This window comes from Hylobates moloch, unplaced genomic scaffold (genome assembly GCF_009828535.3).
Source record: "Hylobates moloch isolate HMO894 unplaced genomic scaffold, HMol_V3 SCAFFOLD_16, whole genome shotgun sequence".
NCBI lineage: Eukaryota > Metazoa > Chordata > Mammalia > Primates > Hylobatidae > Hylobates > Hylobates moloch.
Window position 1 is genome coordinate 74,157,119 of NW_026652291.1, and position 25,503 is coordinate 74,182,621.

At 41.6% G+C, this 25,503-nt stretch overlaps 1 protein-coding gene across 6 annotated transcripts in view; it reads left to right on the forward strand.

Annotated features, from left to right (window-relative positions):
• Positions 1 to 801: 801 nt before the first annotated feature.
• The window catches only part of MIPOL1 (mirror-image polydactyly 1), a 372,872-nt gene continuing 348,170 nt past the window's right edge, over positions 802 to 25,503 (forward strand). For 3 of the 6 annotated variants that reach the window (XM_032180229.2, XM_058429762.1, XM_058429759.1), the window contains exon 1: positions 802 to 971. The gene's annotated coding sequence lies outside the window, so the exon portion shown is untranslated. The remainder of the gene's footprint in view (positions 972 to 25,503) is intronic. The other 3 variants (XM_058429760.1, XM_058429761.1, XM_058429763.1) reach the window with 1 other exon arrangement.

Below are 25,503 nucleotides of genomic sequence, written 5' to 3' on the forward strand. Positions count from 1 at the left end.
AGAAGAGTACCTGGCACATAGTATGTGGTCACTAAGTATTTGGTGTCTGAAGGAATCATGAGTAACAGGAGTTAAAGTGACATTTATAAAAGCAATTCTGAACTATGGAACAAAAAACCCCAATTTAAATTACTAGCAGTTAATTATACCATTCTTAGTTCACGGAGGTAAGCGAATTGAAAACTTTGGACATTTTAAAATTCTGTAAGGTTTAACATTTTTTCTTAGAGGATTCACATATCGTAATCTCATTCCAGCACTTCAGTCAAAAAAAAAAAAAAAAAGTCACCAGCTCCAAGGTTTTAGTGTGAAACGTTCTTTGGCCAGGATCTAGATACTACTTTTGCTCACCCAACCGGAGCCCGATCTGGTGCCGACCGCCGCCTCGAAACACGCCCCTCCCACCTCTCATCCCAAACCACACACAAAGAAGGAAACCACAATCTCGCCAGGTCCTGGGAAAACTCGACGAGGCCAAGTATGAGGCCACAAGACGCCGTTTTTAGTTCGGCGTTCTCTCTTTTCTAATCCTATTAGGTTTTGTCCAGACAACGTTTTGCTCTTTCAGAAGAGAAAGAGCATTGTGCGCTCGTCGTCTTGGATTCGACAACCATAAGCGTCCCGTTAGGGCAGCCACCGCAACAGACTAAGTTCGACTACTTTCTCTCCAAACTTCTCCCGGGCCTTCTTCCCAAGCTCTCTCTTTCGCCTGGAGGCCCCGCCTCGCGGCCCGGCAGCGCGGCACGCGCATGCCCGGTGCGCGCCGCCTGCGCTCTCCCCTGCGGCGCGCCGCCGTCCCGTAGGCCCTCGCGCGCCGCCCCGCTCCTCCGCCGGGTCGTCTGTGGGTGAGTCTCGAGCCAGGAGGCTCTGAGGCAGTGGCGATTGGCTGACGCGGTGGCTGCGCACTCGGCCTGAGAAACTCGGCGAGCGCGCAGTGTCGACTCCCTCGGGCTATGCCAGGCTCGTCTCAGGTAAATGGTTGGGCAGGGAGGTTTGGGCGACGGAGAATGATAGTGGTGGGCACAGGTCAGCCCTGGAGTTTTCGGCCGCAGACTTTTCCTTGGAGAAGGAGAAGGGGCCGCACGGAGTCTGTACTTAGTGAAGGCTGACCCCGCGTGGCCGGGAGTGATGGGGCTCCCTCGATGATGGGACTCCCTCGAAGGTCAGTGTCGTGGGGTCCTCAGGTGGCAGACAGCTGTTTCTGGGTACGGTTTTGGTATTGTCTCCAGCTTCCAAATACTGGACCTGAGCAGCTGAGCATTTATTCAAAGGTGTATGTTTTTTTGTTTTTGTTTGTTTTTTTCCCTCAAGTAGCGGTTACTCAGAAGGTTCCAGTCCTCGCTCAACCTCTCATCGACTCTGTGCCCATGAGAGAGTCGTTTTATATTTCATTTCTCACACGTGGAAGTGTGGGCGAAGCGCGCTGAGCCACGCTGTAAAAAGATAGTTAGAATTTTTTTTTTTTTTTTTTTTTCGATTCACAATGTCCCTGGGCCCGGTGCAACGTTTGGGAAGCATTTTCAGCTCTATGGCTGGATGGAACAAGACAGCCGCATTATTAGACAAGTATGGTAGAAAGGAACAACTTTCCACAAACACAAGCGTTTGGAAAAGCTCCTTTGAGCATTTTATGCAGGTTAAATCACAGTGGTAGTAGAGAGAAATAAGCCAAAACAAAGGGCCAAACAAAACTACATTTCAAGGAGGTGTTTTTTTCTTCCCCAGATAACTTGAATATACTATCACAAGTTATTGGCGTTTCAAAGTTTTTCCTTGTGATCTGGTATGGAGTTAATCTAAAATGACAATTACATAGTCATTCTATGCAGTCGTATGCCAATAAAATTAATTAAAACAGTTTAATTTTTAATGTAAGGAATAGGAATCAAGACATGTCATTGATGGGAGGTAATGACGGCAATCAGCAAAATGAATGGGAGATGTATACAATTTTCCTTCAAAGGCATAGAGTTTATAGAGATATTTTTATTGCGTTAATATTTAAAGTATAAAGACATATAGAAAAGTGCATGAATCATAAGTGTACAGCTCAGTGAATTTTCACAAAGTGTAAATACCCATGTATCCAGTATCTAGATCAGGAAAGAGCATTATTGCATCCCAGAAGCCCCACTTCATGGTTCCAAAGGTAATCACTATCTGGACTTCTAACATTATCAATGAATTTCACCTATTATTTACTTTATATAAATGGAGTAATATGGTATTTAGTCCTTAGTTTCTGATTTTTGCTCAATATTTTATTTGTGAGATTTATTCAAGTTATGTAGCAGTTTGTTATTCTCATGCTGTATGTATAGTATTTCTAGTTTTTGGCTATTACCAATAGGGCTGCTATAAAGATTTTTAGAAATATTTTGATGAAATTATGTATACTTTTTTTTCTTCTCGCTCCGCTGCCAAGGCTGGAGTGCAGTGGCGCGATCTCGGCTTACTGCAACCTCTGCCTCCCGGGATCAAGCAATTCTCCTGTCTCAGCCTCCCGAGTAGCTGGGACTACAAGTGCCTACCACCACGCCTGGCTAAGTTTTGTATTTTTAGTAAAGACGGGGTTTCACCTTGTTGGTCAGGCTGGTCTCGCACTCCTGACCTCGGCTGATCCACCTGCCTCAGCCTCCCAGAGTGCTGGGATTACAGGTGTGAGCCACCGCGCCTGGCCATGTATACATTTTTATTGCGTATATGCCTACTAGTAAGATTACTGTGTTACAGGATAGACAGATGTGTGTTTGTGGTATACACTACTGAAAAGTTTTTCATATTGTGTCAATTTATACTTCAGTGGCAGCTTGAGAATTCTGGTTCTTCTAAATGCTTGCAACATTTCACATTGTCTTTTTCATTTTAGCCATTCTAGTAGGAATATAGTGACATAACATTGGGGTTTTCCCATAATTTCCCTAATGACTGATGGTATTGAACACATATTCATGTGTTTACTGGCATTTGGATACCCTTTATTTCTGTAAGAGACCAGACAATAAGTGTAGGCAGCCCTCGCTTTGTAGAGTTTCAGTTAACCAAGTAATGTGTGAAGCTCGGACTACCTGTATTTTAGGTTGTACAGGCTGTACAGTCTCTGTTACATATTCTTTTCTGTTTTTTTTCCTCTTTTCTGTGTTCCCAACCGTTTAAAAATGTAAAAACCATTCTTGGCTCATGGGTTATACAAAAACAGTTGTTAAAAGATAACTTTAGGCGCATGAAAATTTTAGAGTTTATGTGAGCATTCAGCAATTTCATAAATTGGGTATCACCAGACCACAAGTTGTTCAAGACTCCACCAAGAGGGTGTGAGGGGAAAACTTTTATAAGGTGTTTATGGAAACAGACCAAGAAAATATTTGATTGGTAACAGTGGAATGTCTGTAGTTGGAAGTTGGTCAATGGTTTCTGATTGATTAAACTCAAGTTTAGTTTTACTGTTTACATTGAGTTGGGTTTTGGTTTATTTACATAGGAACCCAAAGTGCTAGAGCTATCTCAACCTAATGGTTTCCCAATTAGTTTTTGTTTTGTTTTTTTTTTAACACAGTCCACTGGCTGGATTTGGGTTGTGGGCCATAGCGTACTAACCCCTGCTCTATTGAAAAATGTTTGTTCAATCTTTTGTCAATTGGTTGGATGTGAAATCAGTAACTGAGATGGGCTATATTAGAGAAATATAGATCCATAATACTATATCTATCTATCTATGTATCTATCTGTGTGTGTGTGTGTGTGTGTGTGTGTGTGTGTGTGTGTATATTTTGTTGTCGTTGTTGTTGTTGTTTTGTTTTTTTTTGAGACAGGTTGTACCTCTGTCACCCAGGCTGGAGTGCAGTGAGGCAATCTTGATTCACAGCTGCCTCTGCCTCCTGGGCTGAAGTGATCCTCTCACCTCAGCTTCCCAAGTAGCTGGGGTTACAGGCACACACCACCATACCCCGGCTAATTTTTAAATTTTTTTGTGGTGATGGGGTTTTGCCATGTTGCCCAGGCTGGTCTTAAACTCCTGAGCTCAAGTGATCCTCCTTCCTCAGCCTCCCTAAATGCTGGGATTACAGGCATGAGCCACCGCACCTGGCCAGTATTGTAAAGCAGCATGTGTTATAGTGTTTTGGTGTTGAATTTCAGATCTCTAAACATACTTTATTTGGTTTACCAGTTTTACCTTAAGACTAATTGGAGGCCAGTTTGATTCTTGTCTGAATTGTTTTTACTTCTCCCACTTTCTCCTCACCCTGTAAATCTGAAGAACAGAAGAGAGGTAAGAAGTGAGAAAAGAAAGAAGAGACAATCTTTCTTTGATATTATTTAAAAGGCTAGGAAAGAAAAGGATGAATATCTAGACAGTTCTGGATATTTTGAGTAAAAATATATAAAAATATATAATATACTTATTGTAATATTTTGAGGTGCATATTGTCTTTGAGCTGTTCCATCTTGGGATGGCTTTTCTGACATTTTTATCTAGTGATTGAGTGTACTCATGATATAGGAAGTAATAGCCATTGACTTGGGCCATGAAGCTCAACTGTGACACCTCTTCCCAGGATGGAGGTCCTTTCTTCCTTAAATATCCCTTTGGGCCCCCCAGTTCATCATCTTTTACTCTTGGCCCCTTGCCTTTTGCTCAGTATTGCCCAAAATTTTACTTTAATACCGTTCAGCCCACCATCCATGTTAACATTTTTAGCTAACACTTTCTAGGTTTTTGTTGTTGTTCTTGTTGTTGCTTTTAGAAACAGGATCTTGCTCTGTCACTCAGGCTGGAGTACAGTGGTGCAATCATAGCTCACTGTCAGCTTGACCTGGATTCAAGCTATCTTCCCCGTTGCAACCTCCCAAGTAGATAGGACTGCAGGTGCTCAACATCACACCTAGCTATTTTGTTTTTTGTTTTTGTTGAGACAGAGTCTACCTTTGTTGCGCGGGCTACTATCCAACCCCTGGCCTCAGGTCCTCTTGCCTCAACCTCCCAAAGTGCCAGGATTACAGGCATTAGCCACTGCACCATCCCCTTTCTTGTTTTTAAGTAATTTATAGAAGTGAATTTAGTGCACATTTAGATATATGCTAATACTAATGAAGGGTGTGAGGGTAATTTCGTCAGTGTGATCCTTTCTTTGATATGTATAATTGGTTTTTTTAGTCTTACTTGATTGTTACGCAGATTTAAGATGGGCCTCACCTTCCACTATCAATTCATTGCAGTTAAGTAAGCTTTTCTTTTTCTTTTTCTTTTTTTTTTTTTTTGAGATGGAGTCTGGCTCTGTCGCCCAGGCTGGAGTGCAGTGGCGCGATCTCGGCTCACTGCAAGCTCTGCCTCCTGGGTTCATGCCATTCTCCTGCCTCAGCCTTCCGAGTAGCTGGGACTACAGGCGCCCACCACCTCGCCCGGCTAATTTTTTGTATATTTAGTAGAGACGGGGTTTCACCGTGTTGGCCAGGGTGGTCTCGATCTCTTGACCTCATGATCCACCCGCCTGGGCCTCCCAAAGTGCTGGGATTACAGGCGTGAAAGTAAGCTTTTCTTATATAGAAATTCTGGATCCAGTACATACTGCATTTCATTACACACACACACACACACACACACACACACACACAAAATGACTAATGTAAATACCTTCCTGCTTTATAAGTCCCACACAAAGCAATTGTATTCATATGCAGTGTTTTTCATGGCACTCCTTGAATCAACTTGGAGTCACTACAGATTATTATGGGTAATAAAGGGCATGTGCCAGTAGAAGGGATTCTCAGATAGGGGAGTCCCCTCCCTCCATGGCTTTAGACTTCATAAGGGAGCAAATAGGGAATTTATATGGCACAAATATTTAATTTGTGCCATCAACCTTAGGTGATGCTTTCATGTTAGTAAGGGTGTATTTGTGAGTCCAGTTTTAGTCATTAGCTTCTGACAGTAACTTTTTCCCTGGATATTGCTTGCACTACATTGCCATTGTTGACTTCTGGGACAATTTTCTAGGATTTCATTACTAACAAACCTTGCCTTTTCTGGTTGCAGTTTTTAGATACTGTATTTAGGTTACATTTAATCTTGTTTACCGTATTTAGGGTGACTGTGTGTTCAAGGTGAATGTATTTGTCTATTGCTTATTTGTTGCTTTTATAATTTATTTCCAGCGAATCTTATTACTAGTACGTCCAGCTACCTGCGACTGGGGATGGGCAGATGACTCACTTTCACTTGCAACTTCACGTACCATCTAGAGATGGCTTTAGGGTTGATGAGAGAAAAAGAGATAATGCACAAGATTAATCAATTGCAGCTGCTCTTGTTAGCATTGTATTATTATTCTCTCTATTGAATTTATTCGATTTTGAGACTATCATAAAGAGAAGATAGAACTGTTTTAGAGCATTAATTACGAAAACAGTTTACTATAGTGGAAAGAGCACTGGGCATGAGAGCAAAATAAGTGTGGCTTACTACCTGTTTGTGTTAACTCTTCCTGGAACTCAGCTTTCTTTTGTGAAATGAGGCATTTTGATGAAGTATCTCTAATCTCTGGTAATCTTTTTCAAAAGACTGCCAAGAGACCGTAGGGGTCATTTAGGCTGCCTTCTCAGTTTAGTCACATAGTTACTAGAACCTATTTTTTTCTGATTTTTATTCCAGTTGCTTTTTCTATTATACCACCTGTGATAGGGAGCCTTCTAAAATGACCTTCGTATTCACTCTTGTGTAGTTCCTTCCTCTTGAGGGTGAACTAGACCTAGAGGCTCACTTCTACTAGAATATGGCAAAAATGGTGTGATGTCACTTCTCAGATTAGATTACAAAATCTATGACTTCCCTTTTTGCTGGCACTCTGTTGCTCACTCACCTTGAGGAAGTCAGCTGTCATGTTGTGAACTGACCTGTGAAAAGGCCCACCTGTCAAGGAACTGAAGGGGACCTCCAGCCAGAAAGGAACTGAGGTTCTCAGTTTAAAAACCCTCAGGCATTTATTTATTTATTTATTTGAGATGGAGTCTCACTGTGTCGCCCAGGCTGGAAAGTAGTGGTGCGATCTTGGCTCACTGCAACCTCCGCCTCCTGGGTTCAAGCAATTCTCCTGCCTCAGCCTCCCAAGTAGCTGGGACTATAGGCATGTGCCACCACGCCCAGCTAATTTTTTATATTTTTAGTAGCGACGGGGTTTCACCATGTTAGCCAGGATGGTCTTGATCTCCTGACCTCGTGGTCCGCCCACCTTGGCCTCTCAAAGTGCTGAGATTACAGATGTGAGCCACTGTGCCCAGCCCCCTCAGGGATATTAATCCTGCCAACGACCACCGAGAGAGTTTGGAAGCAGATCCTCTCCCTGTTGAATGTTGAGATGACTGTACCCCTGGCTGACACTTTGATTCCAGGCTTGTGAGAGACCCTGGGCTGGAGGACTTAGCTAAGCAACACTCAATTTCTGATTTTTAGCAACTGTGAGATTACAAATGTGTATTGTTTTAAGCTGTTGAGTTTGGGTTTAATGTGTTAAGTAGTGATATGGTTTGGCTGTGTCCCCACGCAAATCTCATGTTGAATTGTAGCTCCCATAATTCCTTCATGTTGTGGGAGGGATCCAGTGGGAGATAATTGAATCACAGGGGCGGTTTCTCTCATACTGTTCTCATGGTAGTGAATAAGTCCGCGAGATGTGATGGTTTTGTAAGGGGAAACCCCTTTTGCTTGGCTTTCATTCTCTTTTGCTGCCGCCATGTGAGATGTGCCTTTCACCTTTCACGATGATTGTGAGGCCTCCCAAGCCATGTGGAACTGTGAACCCATTAAACCTCTTTCTTTTGTAAATTGCCCAGTCTCAAGTGTGTCTTTATTAGCAGCGTGAAAATGGACTAACACAGTAAGCAAACTAACACAGTAAATGGACTAATACAGTAGAGTGGGGTGCTGCTGAAAAGATACCCGAAAATGTGGAAGTGACTTTGAAACTGGGTAACAAGCGGAGGCTGGAATAGTTTGGAGGGCTCAGAAGAAGACAGGAAAATGTGGGAAAGTTTCGAACTTCCTGGAGACTTATTGAATGGCTTTGCCAAAATGCTGATAGTGATATGGTCAATAAAGTCCCGGCTGAGGTGGTCTCAGATAGAAATGAGGAACTTGTTGAGAACTGTAGCAAAAGCAAAGGGACTGGCAGCATTTTGCTCCTGCCCTAGAGATTTGTGGAACTTTGAACTTGAGAGAGATGATTTAGGATATCTGATGGAAGATTTTTTTTTTTTTTTTTTTTTTTTTTTTGAGACGGAGTTTTGCTCTTATTGTCCAGGCTGGGGTGCAGTGACACGATCTCGGCTCACTGCAGCCTCTGCCTCTGGGTTCAAGTGATTCTCCTGCCTCAGCTTCCTGAGTAGCTGGGATTACAGGCACGCACTACCACGCCCAACTAATTTTTTGTATTTTTAGTAGAGACGGGGTTTCATCATGTTGGCCAGGCTGGTCTGGAACTTCTGACCTCAGGTGATCCACCCACCTCGGCCTCCCAAAGTGCAGGGATTACAGGCATGAGCCACTGCACCCAGCCAGTGGGAGAAATTTTTAAGCAACAAAGCTTTCAAGAGGTGACAGGGCTGCTGTTAAACACATTCAGTTTCTTTTTTTTTTTTTTTTAATACTTTAAGTTCTAGGGTACATGTACACAAAGTGTGGGTTTGATACATAGGTATACACTTGCCATGTTGGTTTGCTGCATCCATCAACTCATCATTTACGTTAGGTATTTCTCCTAATGCTGTCCCTCCCCCAGCTCCCCACCCTGCAACAGGCCCTGGTGTGTGATGTTCCTCGTCCTGTGTCCAAGTGATCTCGTTGTTCAATTCCCACCTATGAGTGAGAACTTGCTGTATTTGGTTTTCTGTCCTTGTGATAATTTGCTCAAAATAATGATTTACAGCTTAATGCATGTCCCTGCAAAGGACATGATCTCATGCTTTTTTATGGCTGCACAGTATTCCATGGTGTAAATGTGCCACATTTTCTTAATCCAGTCTATCATTGATGGACATTTGCGTTGGTTCCAAATCTTTACTATTGTGAACAGTGCCATAATAGACACACGTGTGCCTGAAACATATTCAGTTTTATAAGGGAAGCAGAGCATAAAAGTTCAGAAAATTTGCTGCCTGACCCTGTAATTGAAAAGAAAAACCCATTTTCTGAGGAGAAATTCAAGCCGGCTGCAGAATTTGCCTAAGTAACAAGGAGCCAAATGTTCATCCTCAAGACAATGGGGAAAATGTCCCCAGGGTATGTCGGAGGTCTTCACGGCAGCCCCTCCCATCATAGGCCCAGAGGCCTAGGAGGAAAAAATGGTTTCATGGACCAAGCTCAGGGTCCTCGTGCTATGTGCAGCCTAGGGACTTGGTACCCTGTGTCCCAGGCACGCCAGCCTTGGTTGAAAGGGGCCAATGTAGAGCTCAGGCCATGGCTTCAGAGTGTGCAGGCCCAAAGCCTTGGAAGCTTCCATGTGATGTTGAGCCTGTGAGTGCACCAAAGTCAAGAATTGGGGTTTGGGGATCTTTGCCTAGATTTTAGAGGATATATGGAAACACCTGGATATCCAGACAGAAGTTTGCTGCAGGGATGGGGCCTTCATGGAGAACTTATGATAGGGCAGTGCATAAGGGAAATGTGGGATTGGATCCCCCACACAAAATCCCTACTGGGGCACTGCCTAGTGGAGCTGTGAGAAGAGGGCCACCATCCCCCAGACCCCAGAATGGTAGATCCACTGACAGCTTGCACCGTGTGCCTGGAAAAGCCTCAGACACTCAACACTGACGTGTGAAAGCAGCTGGGAGGGAGACTGTACCCTGCAAAGCCACATGGGCAGAGCTGCCCAAGACGTAGCAACCCACCTCTTGCATCATTGTGAACTGGATGTGAGACATGGAGTCAAAGGAGATAATTTTGGAGCTTTAAGGTTTGACTGCCCCACTGGATTTTGGACTTGCATGAGGCCTATACCCCTTCATTTTGGCCAATTTCTCCCATTTGGATTGGCTGTATTTACTCAATGCCTGTAACCCCATTGTATCTAGGAACTAACTTGCTTTTGATTTTACAGGCTCATAGGTGGAAGAGACTTGCCTTTTCTTGGATGAGACTTAGGGCTGTGGACTTTTGAGTTAATGCTGAAATGAGTTAAGACTTTGGGGAATTGTTGGGAAGGCATGATTGGTTTTGACATGTTAGGACATGAGATTTGGGAGGAACCAGGGGCAGAATGATATGGTTTGGCTGTGTTCCCACTCAAATCTCGTCTTGAACTGTAGCTCCCATAATTCCCTCATGTGGTGGACGGGACCCAGTGGGAGATACTTGAATCATGGGGCCAGTTCCCCCATACTGTTCTCCTGGTAGTGAATAAGTCCAGGTGAGTTCTGATGGTTTTATAGAACCCTTTCGCTTGGCTTTCATTCTCTCCTGCCACTGCCACGTGAAATGTTCCTTTTACCTTCCATGATGATTGTGAGGCCTCTCAATCCACGTGGAACTGTGAGTCTGTTAAACCTCTTTCTTTTGTAAATTGCCAAGTCTTGGGTATGTTTTCATCAGCAGCGTGAAAACAGACTAATATAGGTAGCAATAGACAACTACACTATTCATTAATATCAGAAAAGCTTTAATCTGTTTTTATCAGTTTAAACTTATTTGAGGACATGATATTATTATTATTATTATTTTTTGAGATGGAGTCTCTGTCTGTTGCTCAGGCTGGAGTGCAGTGGCACAATCTTGCCTCACTGCAACCTCTGCTTCCCAGGTTCATGCGATTCTCGTTCTTCAGCCTCCCGAGTAGCTGGGATTACAGGCACGTGCCATCATGCCTGGCTAATTTTTGTATTTTTAGTAGAGATGGGGTTTTGCCACATTGGCCAGGCTGGTCTCGAACTCCTGACCTCAGGTGATCTACCCACCTCAGCCTCCCAAAGTGCTGGGATTACAGGTGTGAGCCACCATGCCAGGCTGAGGGCATGCTATTTTTATATCTTGAAAAACCAGTTATTAACAGTTTTTACCATAAATCCCATACTTGTTATTGGTTATAATTTAATTGCTAGGTGTTCGTTTTATTTCTAAGCTGACAACTTAAAGAAATTATAACTTTGAAGGATTGATTTGGTGTTTTTTTATAGTAGATGACCAATAAGACATGTTTACCCTAGATCTGCTTTAGGCAGTTGGCATGAGCATCTCTGATTCAGATATTGGCTGCATTGAAAGCATTTTTAATTTAGATTTTATACTGTTTTGGATGCATATAGTCAGGTAATCTATTCTTGTTATGAATTTGCAGTTCTGTGTTAGGATGGTTTGATTATGTATAAATATTACTTGGAGAATGACTTTTGATATGCTCGGTTTTATAAGTTTTGGAGGCTGCTTGAGTACAAGAAGAGTAGTTTTACTGGAATCCTTAAAGCTGTGTATTATTTTATTGTCTATTGAGGCATACCAATTTCCTATCTTCATAGTTTTGAGGATTTTGCTGCTGAGTAACAAGTTTTGAAAAGCAGAAAAAATAAATAAATGAAAATATAAATAAATAATATAGAGAAATTAACTTTTAGAAAACTTAGATCAATTAGTGTAGATAGTATAGATCAATTAACTTTTAGAAAACATAGCAAGTAATACATGAAAAGTATATAAAACATGCATGGACAGCTTAATGAATGAATAAAAATTAAGCACCCACATAGCCACCATCAAAATATTTTGGTTTTTTAATTTTTTTGAGACAGGGTCTCACTATGTCGCCCAGGCTACAGTGCAGTGGCACAATCTCGGCTCACTGCAACCTCTGCCCTCTGGGTTCAAGTCATTCTCCTGCCTCAGCCTCCTGCGTAGCTGGGATTACAGGTGCATTCCACCATGCCCGGCTAATTTTTGTATTAGTAGAGATGGGGATTCACCATGTTGGCCAGGCTGGTCTCAAACTCCTGTTGTCAAGTGATCTGCCCGCCTCAGCCTCCCAAAGTGATGGGATTACAGGCATGAGCCACTGTGCCTGGCCTTGTCACTCTACTTCTGACATTATCATTATGCAAAATCATACTACAGTGATCAAAACCAGAACACTAATATTGTGGTTTCACTAATTCACTAAATATTGCATAAATTTGAATAAGTTGAATAAAATTACAAAATATAATTTAATTAATAGTACTACTCATTAAACTGTAAACTTTATCTACATATCACTAGATTTTCTGTAAATGTTCTTTTTCTATTCTAGGAACTAATCCAGAGCTGATGTTATATTTAGTTGTCATGTTTCCAGTGTCTTTTCCTATTTGTGACTTCTTTCTATTTTGACATAGCTATGTCAGCTTTCTTTTGGTTAATCTGTGCATAGATTTGGATTTTTAAAAATCCAGTGGGACATCTCTGTCTTCCAGTTGGAGCATTTGGCAATTGGGTCATTTCATCCCTTTATATTTTTTATTATTGCCTTTTTTCTTAACCTTTTGTTATTTTAGAAATTATATAATACAAGGCCAGGCATGGTGGCTCACCCCTGTAATCCCAGCACTTTGAGAGGCCGAGGCAGACGGATCACCTAAGGTCAGGAGATTGAGACCAGCCTGGTCAACATGGTGAAACCCCGTCTCTACTAAAAAATACAAAAATTTTTTGTAACAAGTTTTTGAGAAATTATAACTTTGAAGGATTGATTTGGTGTTTTTTTATAGTAGATGACCAATAAGACATGTTTACCCTAGATCTGCTTTAAGCAGTTGGCATGAGCATCTCTGATTCAGATATTGGCTGCATTGAAAGCATTTTTAATTTAGATTTTATACTGTTTTGGATGCGTATAGTCAGGTAATCTTGTTATAGAATGGTAGTGCTCGCCTGTAATCCCAGCTACTCACTAGACTGAGGCAGGAGAATCGCTTGGACCCAGGAGGCGGAGGTTGCAGTGAGCCGAGATCGCATCATTGCACTCCATCCTGGGTGACAGAGCAAGACTCCATCTCAAAAAAGAAAAGAAAAGAAATTAGATAATATATACACATGGTTTTCGTTTATTTGCTTATTTGGAACAGAGTTTCACTCTGTTGCCCAGGCTGGAGTACAGTGGTGCAAACATGGGGCTCACTGCAGCCTTGACCTCCTGGGCTCAAGCAGTCCTCCCACCTCAGCCTCCCAAGTAGCTGGGACTACAAGTGTGCCACCACACCTGGCTAATTTTTAATTTTTTTTGGGGGTAGACACGAGGTCCCCCTATGTTGCCCAGACTAGTCTTAAACTCTGCTCCTTAAGCGATCCTCCCATCTTGGCCTCTCAAAGTACTGATTACAGGCATGAGCCACTGCACCCTGCCAAATGGATGTGCTCTATTATTTTGTAGCTTCCCTCTGTAATTTAATAATATCTTGTATGTGTGTGTTTTTGAAAAACGCTCAAACTGTGTTTCCCTCTTCTCTCACAGCACACCAATCAACATGGAAGACTTCCGTGACTAAATGTCAGGGAGTTTTTCCCCACCAACAAGCAGTGCATACCAGCTGGATATCCCCCAATTCAATTCTGACACTATGTACTTGGAGATAGTGTCAGAACCCACAGGTTGGGTGCCTACTCCCAAAGACTGCCCCATCGCCCCACCTTTTTTTTTTTAATAGCTTATCCCTTTTGACACCAGTCACAAGTTAGGATTCCCATTACCTTTTCTTTAGTTTTGATTAAATTGCTGGAGCGGCTCATAGAACTCAGGGAAAGTCATTTAGTGGTTGATTTATAAAGGATGTTTTAATCGCCCATTGGGTTCTTCTTGTTCACTGCACAGTCAAAGCCAATTCACTGAGACTGTGGTGTTGCAGTAGAGAGGTTTATCAATGCAGAACTAGCCAAGTGGATGGACTGGTGGGATTACTCTAATCAGTCTCCTCGAAGGCTTGAAGATGAGGTGGACAGGGGCCTAGAGAGTGAGTTTTGCTGACACGTGATGAAATCATAGGGATATGGAGAATGTGTGTGCTGAGTTGGCCACTCTGTGGGGGCCACAGGACTGGTTGAGTCATCTAAAGGAGCAATAGGGGAAGTCACAAACCTTGTGACCTCTGGCCACATGACGGCTGACAGCAAGGGATTATAGAAAGGCAAGCGAGAGGACAATGTCTGGTTATCATTTAACTACAGCTACATTGTAGCAGAATTTAGGTCTCTCCTATAATCCTAATTTTGTGGCCTTTCATTAGTTTTACAAAGGTGGTGTTGGTACCTGAATAAGTAGGGTTTCATTTTAGCAGGTACTATTATCATCCCTGCTTCAAAATTAAACTATTAACTAAATTTATCCCATGATTATCTTGGCCTACACCCAGGAAAGGTGAGTACAGCCAGCCTGAGAAACTAGAAGCAAGATGGAGTCAGCCATGCTTGATTTCCTTCACTGTCATAATCTTTGCAAAGGCAGTTTCAGATGTTACAAAGGATAAAGATGAAAACAAGCTAGGAGATGAGGAGGCAGAGCAAGATGATGGAATAGAAAGCTCCACTACCCACCCCCCACCCCCCAAACAAGGACACCAAGTTAACTATCTACACAGGAAAAAAACACCTTCATGAGAGCCAAAAATCAAGTGAGCACACATAGTACCTGGTTTTAACTTCATATTGCTGAAAGAGGTACTGAAGAGATGGAAACAACAATCCTAAGTCACTGCCACTGCTTCCCCACTCCCAGCAGGGGTGGCATAGTGCAGAGAGTTTCTCTGGGAACTGGGGGAGAGAAAACACAATAATTGTGAAACATTGAACTCAGTACTGTCCCGTTAGGGCAGAAAGGAAAAGCAGACCAGACTCAGCTGATGCCCGCCCACGGAGGGAACATTTAAAGCAGCCCTAGCCAGAGGGGAATTGCTGATCCCAGTGGTCCAAACTTGAGTGCCTTCAAACCTTGCCACTGAGGTCTGCAGCACTCTGTGTCTCCATATAAACTTGAAAGGTAGTCTAGGCCATGAGGACTGCAACTCTTAGGAGAGTTCTAGTGCTAAACTAGGCCCAGAAACAGTGGACTGTGGTTGGGGGGCATGTGACATACTGAGACACCAGCTGGGGCAACCAACGGAGTGCTGGCATCACCCCTCACCTAACCCCAGGCTGCGTAGCTCCCAGTTCCAAAAGAGACCCTTTCCTTCTGCTTGAGGAGAGGGACGGGTGGGGAGGACTTTATCTTGCATCGAGGATATCAGCTCAGCCACAGCAGAATAGGGCACCAGTCAGAGTTGTGAGCCCCACTCCACGTCCTAGCTCCCAGATGACATTTGTAAACACACCCTGGGCCAGAAGGGAGCTCACTGCCTTGAAGGAAAGGACCCATTTCTGGCAGCATTCACCACTTGTTAACTGAAGAGCCCTTGGGCCCTGCATAATCAGCAGTGATACCCAGGTACTACATCAAGGGCGTCGGGTGAGCCTCTGAGATTTGCTGGCTTTAGGTAAGAGTCAGCACATTACCAGCTGTGGTGGCTATGACGCAAAACTCTTTCTGTCTGAGAAAAGTAGTTGGAAAAGTAAAGAGGACAGACTTTGTTTTGTACCTTAGATACCAGCATTGCCACAAGTGGGTAGAACACTAAGTGGGCTCTTGGAGTCCCTGATTCCAGAACTGGACTCTTGGATGACATTTCTGGACCTGCTCTGGGCCAGAGAGGAGACCACTTCCATTAAGGGTGAGTCACAACCCAGAAAGCATTCATGACAAGCTAACTTAAGAGAACTTGGGCTGTAAGGGAAGATTGATGATAGTCTGGTGGTACTCCTCATGGCCTGGGGTGGCAGTGGCTATGGGGTAAGGTGCCTCTGACTTTGGAAAGGGGAGGGAAGGACTGAGTCTTGTGCTTTGAGTTCCAGCTCACCCACAGTACAATAGAACACCTGCTAGACTTGCTGTGTTTTTGACTCTACTCCCTGACTCTTGTATGGCACTTCAGGACCCACCTGGGGCCTGGGGGACCTCACCACCCTGAAGGGAAGGACATAGGCCTGGCTTGCTTTGCCTCCTGCTGACTGTAGAGTCCAAGGGTCTTGAGCGAACGTAGGCTGTAGACAGGGAGTTACTACAGCAGGCCTTGGGCGAGATCTAATGCTGTGCTGGCTTCAGGTCAGACCCTGCACAGTCATAGTGGTGGTGGCCACAGGGATAGTTATGTCACTTTACCCCCAGATTTACGTGTCGTAGAACAGAGAGAGAGATTCTGTGTGTTTGGGAGAAAGTAAGGGAAGAGAATAAGAATCTCTGCCTGGTATTTCAGAGAATTCTTCCAGATCTTGTCCAAGATTATCAAGGTTGTACCTATGTGAGTCTGCAAGAACCACAGCATTACTAGGCTTGGGGTTCCCTCTAAAGCAGATATAGCTTAGGTCACACCTGAGTACTTTCAAATATCTGGAAAGCCTTCCCAAGAAGGACAGCTACAATAAACCCAGACAGTAAAGACTACAATAAATACCTAACTCTTCAATGCCCAGATAGCAAATAAAATATACATTTACACTATTCAGGAAGACATGACCTCACCAAATGAACGAAATAAGGAAGCAGAGACCAATCCTGGAGAAACAGAGATATGAGACCTTTCAGACAGGGAATTCAAAATAGCTGTGTTGAGGCCACTCAAAGAAATTCAAGATAACACAGTGAAGGAATTTGAATTCTGTCAGATACATTTAACAAAGATATGGAAATAAGGAGAGTCAAGCAGAAATTCTAGAGCTGAAAATGCAATTGACATACTGAAGAATGCATCCAAGTCGTTTAATAGCAGAAGTTGTCAAGTAGGAGAGTTAGTGATCTTGAAGACAGGATATTTGAAAATACACAGTCAGAGAAGACAAAAGAAAAAAGAATAAAAAACAATGAAGCATGCCTACAGGATCCAGAAAATAGCCTCAAAGGGCAAATCTAAGAGATATTGGCCTTAAAGAGGAAGTGGAGAAAGAGATAGGGGCAGAAAGTTTATTCAAAGGGAAAATAATGGAGAAATTCCCAAACCTAAAGAGAGATATCAATGTTTAAGTACAAGAAGGTTATAGAACACCAAGCAGATTTAACCCAAAGAAGACTATCTCAAGGCATTTGATAATGAAACTCCCAAAGGTCAGTGATAAAGAATGGATCCTAAAAGTAGCAAGAGAATAGAAATAACATACAATGGTGCTTCATTGTAGTTGGCAGCAGACTTTTTAGTGGAAACCTGACAGGTCAGGAGTTAGTGTCATGACATAGTTAAAGTGCTGGAGGGCAAAAAAACCTTATACCCTAGGATAGCATATCTGGCAAAAATATCCTTCAAACATGAAAGAGAAATAAAGGCTTTCCCAGACAAACAAAAACTGAGGCATTTTATTAATGCCAGACCTATTCTACTAGAAGTGCTAAAGGGAGTACTTTAATTAGAATGAAAAGGATATTAATGAGTAATAAATAATTGCCTGAAGATACAAAACTCACTTGTAATAGTACACAGAAAACCACAGAATACTATGGCACGGTAACTGTGGTGTGCAAACTACTCTCATTCTCAGTAGAAAGAATAAATGATAAACCAATAAAAAAGTAATAACTTCAGCAACTTTTCAAGACATAGTACAATAAGATGTAAACAGAAACAACAAAAAGCTAAAAATCAGGTAGATGAAGTTAAAGCATGGAGTTTTTATTAGTTTTCTTTTTGCTTGTTTGTTAATGAGAATACTGTTGTTTTCAGATTAAAATAATGGGTTATAAGATAGTATTTGCAAGCATCATTGTGGGCGGCAAGCCACCCAGGTGCTGAGGCAAGAGACCGAGGGCACGAGCTGTTCCAGTATAATAAAGAAAAAATATAAAATAAGAATAGTTACACTACATATAGATCATAGATATGATTATATATGAATATCATTGATCATTAGTTTGTAGCAATTACTCTTTATTCCAATATTATAATAATCCTTGCTCTACAATTATAACCTAGGAAAAGCCAGGCCATACAGAGATAAGAGCTGAAGGGACATGGTGAGAAGTGACCAGAAGATAAGAGTGTGAGCCCTCTGTCACACCCGGACAGGGCTACTAGAGGCCTCCTTGGTCTAGCGGTAATGCCAATGTCTGGAAAGACGCCCCTTGCCAAGCGGACCGTGGTCTAGTGGTAGCATCAGTGCCAAGGAAAAACACCCATTACTTAGCAGACCAGGAAAGGGAGTCTCCCTTTCCCTGGGGGAGTTTAGAGAAGACTCTACTCTACCACCTCTTGTGGAGGGCCTGACATGAGTCAGTTATCTGGAGGCCTAACCATCTCCCTGTGATGCTGTGCTTCAGTGGTCACTCTCCTGGTCTGCTTTCTTGTTCCATCCTGTACACCTGGCTCTGCCTTCTAGATAGCAGTAGCAAAATTAGTGAAAGTACTAAAAGTCTCTGATATGCAGAAATAATGGCATAAGCTGTCTTCTCTCTCTCCCTCTCTCTCTCTCTCTGCCTCGGCTGCCCAACAGGGAAGGACACCCTGTCCAATGGACATGTGACCCATGTGACCTTACCTATCATTGGAGATGGCTCACACTCCTTACCCTGCCCCCTTGTCTTATATCCAATAAATAACAGTGCAGCCTGGCCTGGCATTCGGGGCACTACTGGTCTCTGTAGCTGTCTTTTCTTTTATCTCTTTGTCTTGTGTCTTTTTTTCTACGATCTTTTGTCTCCGCACATGGGGAGGAAAACCCACTGACCCTGTGGGGCTGGTCCCTGCACTTCATGGTAACCTCAAACCAAAAAACATAAAATGGATACACAAAAAAATAAAAAGCAAGAAACTAGATCACATCACCAGAGAAAATCACCTTTACTAGAGGAAGACAGAATGGAAATAAAGAAGGAAGAAAATATTGTAAAACAACCAGACAACAAATAAGAAAATAGGTGGAGTAAGTTTTTACTCATCAATAACAATGTTGAATATAAATGGACTAAACTCTCCAGTCAAAAGACATAGCGTGGCTGAATTGATGAAAAAACAAGACCCATTGATCTGTTGTCTACAAGAAACACACTTCACCTATAAAGACACACGGACAGAAAATAAAGGGATCGGCCGGGTGTGGTGGCTCACGCCTGTAATCCAAGCATGTTGGGAGGCTGAGGCAGGCAGATCACCTGAGGTCAGGAGTTCGAGACCAGCCTGGCCAATGTGGTGAAACCCTGTCTCTAACAAAAATACAAAAATTAGCCAGGTGTGGTGGCAGGCACTTGTAATCCCAGCTACCCAGGAGGCTGAGGCAGAAGAATCACTTGAACTGGGAGGCAGAGGTTTCAGTAAGCCAAGATCATGCCATTGCACTCCAGCCTGGGTGACAGAGCAAACCTCCATCTCAAAAAAAAAAAAAAGAAAGAAAAAGAAAGGGATGGAAAGAGCTATTCTATGCCAACAGAAACCAGAAAGGAGCTAGTTATACCAGGCAAAATAGATTTCAAGACAAAGACTATGAAAAGAGACGATGTCACTATATAATGAAAAAGGGGTCAATTCAGCAAGAGGATATAACAATTTAAAATATATATGCACCCAACACTGGAGCACTCAGATATATACAGCAAATACTAGAGATAAAGAGAGTGAGACAGGCTTCAATACAATAATAGCTGGAGACTTCAACATCCCGCTTTCAGTATTGAACACATTTTCCAGACAGAAAATCAACAAGGAAACATCAAACTTCATTTGCATTGTAGACCAAATTGACCTAATAGATAGTTACAGAACATTTCAGTGAAGAGCTAGAGAATACACATTCTTTTCCTCAGCACATGCATCATTCTCATGGATAGACCATATGTTAGTTCACAAAACAAGTCTTCAGACATTCAGAGAAATTGAAATAATATTAAGCATCCTTTCTGACCACAATGGAATAAAACTAGAAGTTAATAACAAGATGAATTTTGGAAACTGGACAAATACTTGGAAATTAAACAATATACTCCTGAATGACCAGGGGGTCAATGAAGAAATGAAGAAGGAAATTGAAAAATTTCTTGAAACAAATGATAATGGAAATACAACATACCAAAACCTATGGGATACAGCAAAAGTAGTACTAAGAGGGAATTTTATAACTATAGGTGCCTACATTAAAAAAGAGGAAATACTTCAAATGAACAGTCTAACAATGCTTTTAAAGAACTATGAAAGCAAGAACAAACCAAATCCAACATTACTAGAGGAAAAGAATAAAGATCTGAATAGAAATAAATGAAATTTTAATAAAAAAATTCAAACGATCAATAAAACAATATGGCTTTTTGAAAAGTTAAACAAAATTGACAAAACTTTAGTCAGACTGAGAAAAAAGAGAGGATCCAAATCAGAAATGAAAATGAGACATTACAACTGATACCGCAGAAATTCTAAGGATCATTAGTGGCTACTATGAGCAACTATATACCAATAAATTGGAAAATCTAAGAGAAATGGGCAAATTCTGAGATATGTACAACCTACAATGTTTGAACCAGGAAGAAATTCAAAACCTGAACAGGCTAGTAAAAAGTAATGAGATTGAAGCCATAATAAAAAGTCTCCCAGTGATGAAAAGCCCAAGACCTGATGGCTTTACTGCTGAATTCTAACAAACATTTGAAGATAAACTTAATACCAATCCCACTCAAATTATTCTGAAAAATAGGGGAGGAGGGAATATTCCAAACTCATTCTCTGAGGTCTTAATTACCCGGATACCAAAACCAGACAAAGACACATCAAAAAAAGAAAACCACAGTCCAATCTCTCTGATGGATATTGATGCAAACATTCTCAACAAAATACTAAAACCAAATTCAGCAATCTATTTGAAAGATCATTCATTATGACCAAGTGGGATTTTCCCTGGGATACAATGATGGCTCAACATATGCAAATCAATCAATGTGTACATCATATGAGCAGAATGAAGGATAAAAACCATACAATCATTTCAATTGACACTGAAAAGATTTGATAAAATTTAACATCTCTTCTTGGTAAAAACCCTCACAAAGCTGGATATAGAAGGAACATACCTCAACATAATAAAAGCCAGATATGACTGACCCACAGTTAGTATCATACTGAATGAGGAAAAACTGAAATTCTTTCCTCTAAAATCTGGAACATGATAAAGATGCCCACTTTCACCACTGTTATTCAACATAGTACTGTAAGTCCTAGTTAGAGGCCTTCCTTCTTTTTAAAAATATGCTCTTAGTACTATGGATTTACTTTTAAGCATTGATCTAGCTACATCTCACATTTAAAAAAATTATCTAGTTCAAAATGTTGTGTTTCCATTTTTATCTCCTTCAGAAGTTTCCCTTTTAGCTTCCTTTTTAGAATGATGGGTATTTGGGATTGTTTAAGGATTTTTCAGCTTATCTTTGTGTTACTGATTTCTAGTTTATTTCTTGTCTATTTTTAGTTATTGTGGTAAGGTAACATAATTTTCATGATTTCATCTTTTTTTAATTAATTTTTTTTTTTGAGACAAAGTCTCACTCTGTTGCCCAGGCTAGAGTGCAGTGGCACAATCTTGGCTCACTTCAGCCTCCACCTCCCAGATTCAAGCAATTCTCATGTCTCAGCCTCCTGAGTAGCTGGGATTACAAGTGTGCACCAAAATGGCTGGCTCATTTTCGTGTTTTTTGTTTTTTTTAATAGAGGTGGGGTTTCACCATGTTGGCCAGGCTGATCTGGAACTCCTGACCTCAAGTGATCTTCCTGTCTTGGCCTCCCAAAGTGCTGGGATCATAGACGTGAGCCACTGCGCCTGGCCAATTTTATCTCTTATAAGTGTGTTGAGGTCTGTTTGATGGTCCACAATAGGGTCTATTTTGGTAAATGCATCATGTGCACTTGAAAATATTGTGTATTCTGCCATTGTTGGATGGGGTTTTAAAATAAATGTTAAGTCAAATGGGTTGATGTTTAAGAAAAACAGAGGCTGTGTGTGATGGCTCACACCCAGAATCCTAGCACTTTTGAGAGGCTGAGGTAGGCAGATCACTTGAGCCCAGGAATTCAAGACCAGCATAGGCAACATGGCGAGACTCCATCTCTACAAAAAAATAGAAAAATTAGCCTGGTGTGGTAGTCCCAGCTAGTCAGGAGGCTGACGTGGGAGTATTGCTTGAGCCCAGGAATTTGAGGCTGCAGTGAGCCATAATTGCGCCACTACACTCCAGCCTGGGTAACAGAGTGAGACCCTATTTAAAAAAAAAAAAAAAAGAAAACCAGAGCTGGGTAGTATTAATAGTTAAGGTGGTAAAAGCAGATATTATTTAGGAACTAATGCAATAGGGGAAAAGAAACCTCAATATAGAAGTGGGTTGGGTTCCCATGAACATAGGCAAGTGGGACTTTACAGCTAAGGAGCAGGGAGGGGGTCAGTGGATGGAAAGTTACTAACAGGAATCATCAGGGTTAGAGAAGATTGTGGTTAAACTAACTTGACAGGATTCTTGCTGAAGTCAGGCCATGGTGATCAAAGATGGAGGATTCTCAATAAACTGACTTAGGAGAATTCTTGCTAAAACTGGATGATGCAAAGACAGACACAGAAACCCAAAAGTTTGAGGGCTAATATAGTAGAGGGTTCAAAGGAGCCTCATTAAAGTTTTGTCAAGGCAAGATCCTTTTTATTTATTTTTTATTTTTATTTATTTATTTTTTTTGAGACGGAGTCTTTCTCTGTCCCCCAGGCTGGAGTGCAGTGGCGCAGTCTCGGCTCGCTGCAAGCTCTGCCTCCCGGGTTCACGCCATTCTCCTGCCTTAGCCTCCCGAGTAGCTGGGACTACAGGCGCCCGCCAACACGCCCGGCTAATTTTTTTTTTTTTGTATTTTTAGTAGAGACGGTGTTTCACCGTGTTAGCCAGGATGGTCTCGATCTCCTGACCTCGTGATCCCCCCGCCTCGGCCTCCCAAAGTGCTGGGATTACAGGCTTGAGCCAGCGCGCCCGGCCTTTTTTATGTTTTTGAGACAGGATTTTGCTCTGTCATACAGGCTAGAGTACAGTATAGTGGTGTGATCACTGTTCACTGCAGCCTCAACCTGGGATCAAGTGATCCTCCCACCTCAGCCTACGGAGTAGCTGGGACCACAGGTGTGTGCCACCATGACTGCCTAAAATTTTTTTAATGTTTTGTAGGGACGAGGTCTCACTATATTGCCCAGACTGGTCTCGAACTCCTGGGCTCAAACAATCCCCCTGCCTTGGCCTCCCAAAGTGATGGGATTACAGGTGTGAATCATGCATCGGGCTATGGCAAGGGTCTCTGTCACTGAAGTATTAAGTCTTCTATATCCCTACTGATTTTCTGAGCACGTATTCTGATGACTGAGAGAGGGGTGATGAAGTTTCCAACTATAATTATGGATTTGTCTTTCTCTTTTCACCAGTTTTTACCTCAGGTACTTTGATGCTGTTTTGTTAAATGCTTACATATTTGGGATTGCTTATGTTTAGTTAGTAAGTTGAAACTTTTAATGTACTTATTTAGTTTGAGTAATATCTTTGTTTTATATTGTCTGATATGAATATAGCCACTCCTGCTTTCTTTTGATTAGTATTTGCATGCTTTTTTTCATTGTGCTCTATTGTCCTAAATAAGACATAGTTATGAAAGGGTAGTTTGTGGAATGTTTTTACTTTGTGTGCCTTTTGTTATTTTAAATAACATTTTGATTTTAGAATGTATCGTTTTATCAAATGTGACCTAAGATCCTTTTATTTTAAGGTATGAGGATATAAGTGTTCGTCACATAATTAGAAAAACTTTTGTATTATTACGTTACATTCTTGGAAGGAATCTGAAAGGTAATTTCCTGTGAATATTTTTTTGCATTTGAATGCTGAAATGCTGTTTTGCATCGTCTCAAACATGTACCTATAATCTAAAAAAAATTTAAACATTGAAATTCCTTCTTTTTAATGAATTATTTTTTGAAGTATGACAGACTTCTTCTTTAAGCAGCATGTCTTGAAAGTAATTAGTACTTTAATACTTTTATTATCTTTTAAGTTTAATGTAAATTGAAGCCACTTCCTTAATTTATGTCAAACAGCTTATTGCCAGCGTGGGAGCTGCAGATATTGTGTGTTATAGCTTATGATATTCCAAAGTAGAACATTTTATTCAGTGGCATGAGCTGGCACAGTGGTCTAGATTATTCTAATTCATTTGGGTAAGTGAACTGCAGCTTAGAAAGTTCATGTACAAAAATGCACTGTCAAAATTTCTTTTTGATTCTTTACAGGTAAGAAACTGGTTTTAGGATTTCAGCATCTTAATTTCTATTGTCTTTATTTCATGCAGGTAATTAATTTTCATCTTATTTTAAATTAAAATCTACCTACATGTCTCTATTTGTTTATTTGCTTATTAATAGTCTCCCTCTGTCCCCTCTGCTGGAGTGCAGTGGCATGATCATAGCTTACTGCAGCCTCAAACTCCTTGTCTGAAGCAATCCTGCCACCTCAGCCTCCTCAGTAGCTAGGAATACAGGTTGTGCACCACCATGCCCAGCTAATTGTTTTAAAAAAGTTTTTCATAGAGATGGGGTCTTGCTATGTTGCCTAAGCCATACTGACACATATTTAGATGCCCATGCTTTGTTTGTTAATTTTTTTTTTTGAATTAAAATATTCATTTGAAAATATTTTGTCTCATGATTACTAACAGGTTGGTTCTGGAAGCTCAGGTTCTACATGTAAATGTACCTGCCTTAGTTCATCTTGTGTTGCTATAAGAGAATGTCACAGATTGGGTAACTGATCATGAACAGAAACTTGTTTGACTTATGGTTCTGGAGAGTGGAAAGTCCAAGAGCATAGTGCTGGCATCTGGCAAGGGCCTTTGTGCTTGTCATCTCATGGCAACAGGTGGAAAGATGAGAGCAAGAGCAGGCCCACTGAACAAAACTACTCTTGTGATAACGTTATTAATCCATTCATGAGGGTGAAAGCCTCATGACCTAATCACCTTTTAACAGTCCCACCTGTTAATACAGTCACGTGGTGTGTTAGTCCGTTCTCACATTGCTATAAAGAACTACCTGAGACTGGATAATTTATGAAGAAAAGAGGTTTAATTGACTCACAGTTCCAAAGGCTGTACAGGAAGCATGGCTGGGGAGACTTCAGGAAACCTACAGTCATGGTAGAAGGTGAAGGGGAAGCAGGCACATCTTCACATTGTGGAGCAAGAGAGAGAGAGAGGAAAGGGTGAAGTGCTATACACTTTAAAACAACCAGATCTCGTGAGAACTCACTCTCATGAGAACAGCAAATGGGAAGTCTGCTTCCATGATCTAATTACCTTCAACAAGGACCCTCCTCCAACATTGAGGATTACAGTTCCACGTAAGATTTGGGTGGTGATACAGAGCCAAACCATATCACATGGCAGTTAAATTTGAAATTAGTTTTGGAGGGGACATTCAAACCACAGCATTTT